Source organism: Montipora foliosa, unplaced genomic scaffold (assembly GCF_036669935.1).
Source record: "Montipora foliosa isolate CH-2021 unplaced genomic scaffold, ASM3666993v2 scaffold_263, whole genome shotgun sequence".
In the NCBI taxonomy this organism is placed as follows: domain Eukaryota; kingdom Metazoa; phylum Cnidaria; class Anthozoa; order Scleractinia; family Acroporidae; genus Montipora; species Montipora foliosa.
Window position 1 is genome coordinate 5,335 of NW_027179565.1, and position 9,912 is coordinate 15,246.

General features: G+C 38.9%; 1 long non-coding RNA gene across 1 annotated transcript; it reads left to right on the plus strand.

The window, feature by feature from the left end:
* The first annotated feature begins 1,439 nt into the window (after window positions 1-1,439).
* Window positions 1,440-7,891, plus strand: LOC137986681 (uncharacterized). Its single transcript, XR_011119955.1, has 2 exons — window positions 1,440-5,267; window positions 7,010-7,891. It is a non-coding gene; the product is annotated as an uncharacterized lncRNA (long non-coding RNA).
* The last annotated feature ends 2,021 nt before the right edge of the window (window positions 7,892-9,912 follow it).

Genomic DNA, 9,912 nt, shown 5'->3' on the forward strand with positions numbered 1-9,912 from the left:
CTAATCAATATTGGACCCTGCCGAAAATAATACACATCTGAAAAAGAAATGCACTTTCATATCTCAAATAAACTATGCTCAAATGGAATACTTTGGGGTCAAATATCGTAACGCAAAGGGAGCATGCGTGGAAGAACCACACTGTATGAATGTTTAAGCCATACAACTAGTATTTTGGCTTAAATAATTAAAAGCTCCCAATTTAGAGTATATTTTCTTTGTTAATTTGTTTCTAGTAGCAATTTTCTATTTGTCGTTATGAGCCAAAACCGTTTGCGTCTTCAATCAGCCGATGAATCTTGGAATATTAAAAGCTTGCCGTGTCGTTATCTCAACGTTATCGCAACTCCGGCTTCCAACAGATTCAATTGAGTTTGGATCATTTCATGCCAAAACATTCAATAAAAGACACAAAATGCCGATCAAAGTCAACTGTATTGAATTTGAAATCTAGCAAGCGACATTGTGGAGCCATGACCGGAAGTGCTTAAAATTCCATCGATGCATGTCTTGTAAACAAGTTCTTTTTTTTTTAAATGCATTAAATGAAACCGAAAGAGAAACTGAACATCGTATTTGTTTTTAACCAATGCACCCAGAAATGAAATAGGAGGGGAAAAAAATGCACTAAGTTTGGGTGAAAATTTACAACAAAACTGCGGAATAGAACCACGGTGCTACTCGAGAAATGGTACTTTTGACGGAGAAATTTATACCCACGGAACCAGATAAACAACTTCCCACTACAGATATTTATCTTTAGCGCTTTCTACTCGCAAACGAGCGTTTAAAGGTTTCCACGACACAATAACAACGAAATAACACGATGTTCACTTTTGCTAACTAACAAAATTATCACTTTATCCTTTGGGCTCTAAAAGAGAGCCAAAACTCAGGTGTTTAGATGCGGGGGGGGGGGGGGGGGGGGGGACAGGTCGGAACAAAACTGGTCAACTTGAGTGTGCCGGTTTAAATATCCAGTACAGCTGTTGGGAGTTATTTTTACAAACAGGTGATATTGGGAAATATCATTCTTAATTGGGGTTTTTAGATGCTCACACAATCGCCGACAAACTAGCACGGCATAAATCAAAACGAGCTAAGTGTATAAAAGGTGCTCTTGGGTCGAATTTGGCTGTCGTTCAAAGCAAATGAAGCAAAGAACGTTGTCATTCCAAAAACAATGACCTCTTCACCCTAGGCTATTCTTTATAACATTCCATCGAGACCGCACCCAAAACAAACCGCACTGGAGACAAATACTATTGGATAGAGTGCTGATCCGAATGGTCTTCGGGATCATAAAGATTTCCTAAAATAACCTCTAGAGTGTTTTTCAATGTTAGCACTATTAGACAAACATCAATCAGCAACGGTGAAGGTCTTGTGGAATTCGTGCGGAAACGATGGATGTTAAAAAACAAGGCGTGACACAAAACAGTAACAAAATACTCAAACTATCATAAATAAACAGGTAAAGGAGACAAGATCGCACGGCAGTTTCGAACTGCTGATGCAACTTGAACAAAATGAGGCCTCGATTTGAGGTTTCTACACATTTTCTTAAAAAATGGCCTCCACAATAGAGCTCTCATGGCGTGGAAACTGTCAAATTAAAGGTCATGTGACGGTTTCGGAGGGACATAATAATTTTTCCTTCGTGCAATTGTGTAAATGTTATTTCTTGAATGAAACCATTCCCCAGACCACGATCTCAAGGTCTGCCTTGAAAAAACAAGCATCGCAGCCAAAGATCTTCGAATCGTTCATATTTTCACTTTACCGGCCACGCCATCATGAACTGAGATTAAATTGCGCCTCGTAAAGCATTTTTACATTACAATGATTGGATTTCAAAGGAAAGGTCACACTTTAGTCAAGAAGGTCTTTTCCAACTTAGCTAATACTAAACACTAAACTAACGCTTCCAACAAAGAAAAGATACATATCCACCGAGACAATTTATTTTCCTTCGAAGGTCAAAAGCGTTTTAACACCAGTATTACTTGCTTTCGTTCAAGATGAAATGACTATCAGACCGAATAGGCGGGCGAAACGATGTCTTCCTTTGTTAATAGTCCTCAAAATTCCGTGTGGGCGTCGAGTTGATATCATAGGCATGAAATATTGAACTTGGTTACGTGTTGAAAGAAAATTAACCCGGCCGGCTACATTGACTGCTTTTCCCCACAACGACTGCGACCCTCAAAATCAAATTTAATGATGGAAGCATCTTTGACTATAATGGCTGCCAAACAAGATACGAGTCAGTGAATTTAATCTTTACAACCCGAGTGTCCAGTATTAAACAAGAGGACGGGTTGAGTTCGCAGGAAAACAAGATAACAGAACAAATCCTAAAAGATAAATTCATGAACTGAAATGTTAACCACGTTTGATCAACTTGAACTGGAAGTACGGGAACCCATTACCAATAAACTAATTGAAAGATTCATGCCTTAGGGGATGTTCATTCATTTGTGCACCAAAAAGCTACATGATTTTCATGGAAGATATAATTTTGTTCACAGAGGTTGTGTGGTTTAGGAATGTATTAAGCATATGAAGAAGTGACGAACTTTCCACTGTATGTAATAATGACATAAAAAACAGTTGATCGAAATTACTATGGAACAAACTCCAACTGGCTCATTAATCACGACTCAGATTATTTCTTTGCCTCCAATTAATCATTTTAACGAGTTTTATTCAAAATGGCCTGCGGTGATTTCTAACCACACTTTTGCCGAACGCGTGAGACATGACAAAACCAAGCAGAAAAACAGACAAGACAAAATATTCTAACTAAGGAAAAGGTCGTAACTAGGGAACCGAACCATTTAACTAATGTTTTTTGCCTCAAGTGGCGGGAATTTTGAAAAAAGCGGGTTACCAAGGCTCACCTTTCATTTTCGCGCCCTTCGCTTGTCGCGTTCCACGAGGACCGAATTTCCGGATAACTATTGTCATTACCTTGAGGGCCGAAAAACGAAACAACAGTTTTTTTGTGATCATTTTCCCTGTTATCCTTTAATCATCCATAACACAAAATAGGTACCTGAATCAAAACTTGAAAAAATTGGGCAATATTTACTACTGTCAGTATTAAAAACGAGGCAAACACAACGAATAAATACCGAATGCATCTTCTAAATCGTCGCGGTTCGCCTTCATCTAAATATTACCTGGAGCTATCGTATCAAGACGAGTTTAACCACTTGTAATTTGGTTTTCAATAGCTAAATGTGTTCATATTTCGCATAAAAGAGTCAAGCTGGTAACTTGACTGTTTGAGTTTTCGAGTACCTATATAAGTTCTCTATTTCGGTCATTTCTGGCTGAGTCACCCGAACAGATACTATTTTACTTAGCCCAACAATACCCAAATATTAACAGGGTAAGCGAATCTTAGTATTTATTTGGCAAATAGTGAACATCAGCGGAAGGTGCCCAACTAAAAATTCTATTCACGTTTCGAGTTCGTAATTGTCTCCACTAACAAAGAATTTCCAGAATCGACTTGAAAACACTCCATATTCAAGAGCAATATTTTACCCAAAAGCCCGATTGCTTCAGACAAGGAAAGGATTCCTTAAATTTCGCAATATGAGCAGGAGCAAATTGTCACGTAAGAAAACTAAACCACAAGATTGATACCACTCGCAAACAAAAGAAACTCTCACTATACTCCACTGGGACGAGCTGAAACATATTCAATGAGGGCCGATGAAAACACACAGGCCTTTTCAAAGACATAAAAAGAAGTCATTAATTAAAGCAACAGATAGAGTGCACGTAGCAGGCTCGCTTAATAATATCTAATTAAGCTGAAGCGATGATGTGGTTAGAAGACATTGAAAACGACCAATAAAGTAAAGAGCCGCTCATAGTAACGGGGCGATATTGCAACGAAATATTGGGACCTCAAAGTGAATAATCATACCGCCGACGATATTCTTTTGTTTAAACTAAAGGTCAATTGGGCGTAACACTGCAGTGAAATCTCTCAATGGCGAACGTGATTTTTGAAATTCAATTTTCGTCATGGCCAAAAAATCAGTGTTTTCGATTTCAAAATAATTGAAAAACCGCTTCACCAGGACTACAGAGACCATTTCCTTTCCAGAACAACGTGGGTGTATTAAGTCATTTTAATTGTCCCAAGTTCTCATCATTTGAAAATTCAGAAAAATTTCCAGTTCGCTACGTTCAAGTCTTTAGCTTCCTTGCAAGTTCTCGCTTTTTCATTCTACATCGGCGTCTCCGCTAAGTTTACAAAGCCCTCTAAATGATATATTTTTGGACAAACAGTCTGCTTTGTTCATACATTTAGCACGCTTAAGACGAAATAATTCTTTGATCCCCAAAACAGGAAACACGTTTTTAATTTCATTTTATCACTCTCACGCAACAAAACCTACACCAGTAACCCTTCCGAAAATTCCTAGGTGTAAAATTTAAGCCACGGTTCTTAAATATTGTTTACTTTTCCTAGCTCAGTACCTGCAAGTGCCAAAGGCCACAGAGACGTTGAGTTGACTGCAAATACTCCTGAATTGTATCGAAAACCTTTTCAACGTTTCTAGCGAGTACAACTTAGCTTGTTTGTGGGGTAGATTTTTAATCTCCAACTTAAGATTCTATATAAATCCCTCAGCTAACATACGCCATTTTATTAGCTTGAAAAATGCATCGTAATGCTTGCTTTTGGGATTAATAACGGTTCGTGGTTTTGCAATAAAGGTTATGTAATCCATTTAACGAGCCGAACTTGAGAAATTCAATGTATCGCATATAGCATTCCTCGAGGATATTAGCCACAAAACGTTCATGTCCTATTCCATCAAAACACATTTGTCTGCTGTATTTATAATGTTTGCAGCGCAAGTTCGCGACAAAGTTAACACGATTTGCGAATTTCTACGACATGGCAACTGTCATTTATCAGTGCGGTGAAGTTCTCAAGAAGACTTCAAGAGTTAGAGTATTTCTATGTTGTCACCACCAGAATGAACTTTTTGTTTAAATATCTTCACAAGCCATAGCCCCATTGACACTGTTTGAGGCTGAATGTGATTAGAAATTTTCCGGGTTGCTTGACACGTGTAATGTTAACTGAATCATTCAACAAAAGTTGTTCTCGGGACGTGCTAGGAGCAAAGTGTTAATTCTAATGATATTAGCGACCACAAACGCGGGAAAGAATTCTAGTGTTCGTGTCTTAGGTGAAGTGGAATAAGTCAAGGTGCACAATTTCGAAGGCTCAGGTAAATTATAAGGCTTCAAGTCATATTATCGATTTTGTCCCGACTTGGAATTGTCTGAGGAGACTGCGAATATCATAAATCGTGTGTGTGTCTTTTTAGGAGAGATCAATACTTGATTTGCAAATGGCAATCTCCAATACACACAAACAAACGGTGATACTTGTTTGACAACGGAAAGAGAAAATCACACATTTCTATTCTTTTAATAATGAGTCTGAAACTTACTTGTATTTACTGAACAACGAATTTACAGATCTCTACAGAGAAAAGGAATTGTCTATTCCTTGCCACGCCCACCAAATGTTGGCACACTATATATATAGATATATTTACAAAAAGGAACTTACGAACGGAGTTACTTGCGGCAAGTGATCCCTATGATTAATCCCTAACGCTTTAGCCTTTTGTTTTCGCGTATGCTGTTCACCCTGCCGGCTACGATGCCGGAGAAAACTAGTCAAAGACATAAATACGTAAATTTATGAATAAAACTGTCTGTAGTCACCTAGGTGGGTGGGTTTGGATTTTCTCACACAAACCGTCGTCTGCTCCAGCCTAAAATTGAGCCGCGGCAGTGGAAATTCTAATTGTTCAGTGAAAAAATTGGTTTGTAATAGCTTAGAGAGACAACGTAAAATTTGACGATAAAATCGATTGACGATGGCGCGCATACGAAGGTTATTCGCAATACGATGGGGCAAAAGGAACAGGCCAGTACAAGAGGAAACCACAAAGGAAACCGTATTTTAATTCAGAAAAGTGATCATTAGCCATGTCGTTTTAAATGCGAAAAAAGACCTTTTGATAAAAAATACAGCATCACCATCTCCTTTCATTGCGAATGGCAACATGGCTACAGTGACATGCTCCAAAAACAATTATCACCAGATTTTATGGTCACAAACGACGAACAGGTTGCTGCCAACAAAACAATAATGAATCGTTTGGAAAACTCTCTCTATCAATTTCTTGCGTCTCTTTTTAGTCAAGGTTAACAAATAGTGAATTTAACTCTTAATATGTTTGGAAGCCTGGCCATTTTTCTGCGAACGAACAGAGACCATTAAGCACGGGCAAAGCTTCAGTTTGTCAAACTTTAGCCTCAAAGATTAAAAATATCAACAAAATAACATTGTCGCGCCAAGACAATAAGATTGAGAAACATTAATATTAAGATCGAAAGGCTTAATTTCTGAACAACAATCGCATCCCGTACAATTGAATTTATGAAGAGCTGGTGGCAAAACAAAGCGATTATATAACTCTATCTTAAAAAAACGCCAAGCTGTCGGAGTGGATCGTAGACACAAAAGCCTGCGCCTCCAACGATCGCTATTGATAAAGATCGAAAGGCTTAATTTCTGAACAGCGATCGCATCCCGTAAAATTGAATTTAAATTAATTCGACCTTTTATAATGAGCTTGGATATATAATATATATGTTCATACATTTGAGCCGCGGAAATTGAACTATACGAGAGTTGCGGCTCATCGCTGGGGAGCAACTTTAAATAATCGCGAAGAAAGCCTCAACATATAAAAATCAACCAATCTTTGTACGAAAAAATGCTTCTACATTTCGGACATTCTCGTCTGAGTACAAAGCCGATACCGGGCTCCTGCCTAGACTACGCAGAGAAAATTCTGATAAACTCAAACTCGGTTTTGTGCCAGCCTCTGAAGATATCTAGAATGAACCGAAGAACACTACCACTTTGGTTTCACCTTTCTTTATTGGATAGTATCATCGCCAATGACATGTCCAAAGCCTAACAAACAGCGTCAGTGGATCGTGGAGTATTCAAAGAAATACACAGGTATTTTGTAACCTGCATAATGAGGACACGTATCTATCAGTGGGGAGCTAACGAGACGCGGACGACGGAGACAGTAACCCCAACGCCACAACACAATATCATTGGTTAAAAGAAGAAAAAGAGTCGTGCTGCACGGGCTGCACGCGTATTGGTCATCGTCGCTGTCGTGATCCCTAGCTGCATCCACGTGACGTCAATCAAGACCTCTTTCAAAATGGCGGCCAAATAAAATACTCTTTTGTTTTAATGCTAATAAGCCTTTCTAGTCTCGCTACGACGGGCAAATTTCAAAAGCATATTTGTTTCAAAATGAGGGCAGTAAGTCTAATTAACATAAATACAAAAGAATGTACAAGTGCTCGCCATTTGTGAAAGTGGTCTATAGAGACCTCATTTTCTTCTTTTGGTTTGTCCACGGCATTTCTTTCATTGCAAACCACCTAATAGGATCCATGGGGAGTTTACTGAGGCAACGCGCTTCCTTGGCCAATGAGATGGCTACAAAACAGTAGCAAAAAAAGACAAAAGCTCTGCACACGTGCGTTTGAAATTGTTGCTGCACATCTTTGCCTACTCCGCAAAAGAAAATTACGAAACATCTAATTTAAAATTCTGTCGTGAACATGAGGGCACGAAAGTGAATCCTTAGCTTTTTCTCTTCATTCCTTTCTGTCACAATGGGGTGCAAGCTTGATCACTGCAGTTGTGAAAATGATCGCTTCCAACAGATGCGTAGCGGCTACCCCAAGTTTGCTCTGCATCCATGGGTTTGAGCATAGTTGATGAATAAAGATGGTTATTAAACTCGTCAAGTCTTTTTGTTTTTGTCTGTATTTTTGGCCTTGACGGTGCACAAAACACACCTTTTTTTTCCATAAGATAACCAATCAAATTGATCGATTAAATTTTGCGCAACTAATCTGCGAACCCGTGCGAAAGCGAAAACAAAAGATTATGCACTTTCAGGGTTAATTCAACATCGATTGGGACAACAGTGTTCTCGCTTTTGAATGTTTCAAGGTTTCATAACGAGTCCCTCGATTAACTATGGTTTGAGGTGTTCCTGAGAAACAGAAATCAGCTCGACCGCAAGTTGAGGAAACTAATTTGAGAGTCACGGTTCTCGTATGTCCTTTTCGTTCTTGGAGACTCCTATGGTAATTTCCTATAGTAGGGTTGGGCTTAGGTCCAATTATGTAGGAAAACGTGAAATATACGGCGACTTTAATAGCAAGTACAAAACGAGTTTACATATAACTTACATCAATTAATATCAAAAATTACAAGTAACCCAAAACGTAAACCACTTGGCAACAGGCAATATGTCTTCTAAGCCTTGACAGAAAATAAATTCGTGTTCTGATACATGATGGACATCAGACGTAGTTTCACGCTAATATCGGTTTCAGAAATTTGAATGTAGCTTATGTTTCGACACTCCTGTCTGGTGACTGTCCTACGATGGATATCGTTTGACGATAGCATCTTTCCCACTACGTCTGAAACGTATATGGGACGAATGAATCGTTGTATAGGGTCTTGTAGATAAAAAAGGATATTGAGACATTTGAATGTAAGAAAGACCTTCAGAGTTTCCTGGTCTTGATTTGGAAACGGCTAACTTTCCACAAAACTTCTTTTGAATACTTTTAGAAAAACCATAGACAGCTTGCCTCGTTAGTCAAAAGCCGAGTAATCTTGGGCTCGTTTCTCGAAAGTTCCGATAACTTTTCGGGTCCGAAAAGACATTTGTGAGACTGCCATTCGCTTGTTTTAAAAAGCTGGTTTAAAAGCAAAATGATTGTTACCTCTTCACTCCCAAGATCTGAATTTTAATTCTCCTTACTGACTGCCATACATTACTTTTTATGTCAGTTATGGGAATTTGATGATATATCTAGCCAAAAAAATCCTGGTGATACATTTCTTTATTTTCCTCGCCAGTCTACTTGACAGTGTATCGAGCTTGTGAGGAGGAAATTTATATCAATCACTCTTGGGTACTCAAAGAGTTTTAAGCCTCTCTCTTCCTAAGATACAGACGAAACAGTGCTACCCGAAAAGTTTCGGGCTTTTCGAGAAACGTGCTTCAGGTTCGAAGTTTTCACGAGGAAGATAGATTTTTGTCACGTGGCTTCACATGTTGAAGGACGTCCAAGGTCATTTTGAGTCATGGAAACAGGCCCTAACCTGTTTTGTTGAGCTGTACACGTCGCTTTTGGTGCTGAGTTAACAGATCACACATCCACCCCAGAGAGAACGCCTCAAATTTTTAAATTGTTAAGTCTAGATTTCACCAGGGCTGAAAGAAGTTGAAATAATAAAGTTTGCGGCCAATCCCGAAAAATATCATATTGAAGTTGTTTTTGGTAAAATATAATAAACAACAGCGAGAGATTTTCTTAAGTGAGTGACACAAAGTGGTTAATAGTTGATGAAATGATGACAACAGAACTAAATTTTAATCATCCGTCCGACCCGCTTGCGCGTTGTATTGAAATATGTTACCAAAGAATGATGCTGTCGCAATAAAATTCCCTTTAGGGGTGACACTGACAGCGCGGAATTCTTACATCCAAATGATGGAGTGATGACCTTTTCGATGAACTGCGCAGTGGGAGAAGCATTTGAAGAGGGTTGGTGTAGAGTTGGCCAGACAACGACCTGAGATTCGACAGAAATAATTGGAGGGTGGCTCGTAGGCACGCTTCGTTATGCGTGATGCGGCAATTCCTGGTAAAGACAAAGGCACGTGGGCAAAAGAGTGGGCAATACGCATGTCATATTGTTTAAATTAAGAGTATGAATGGCATGCCGTTGGGTTGGGA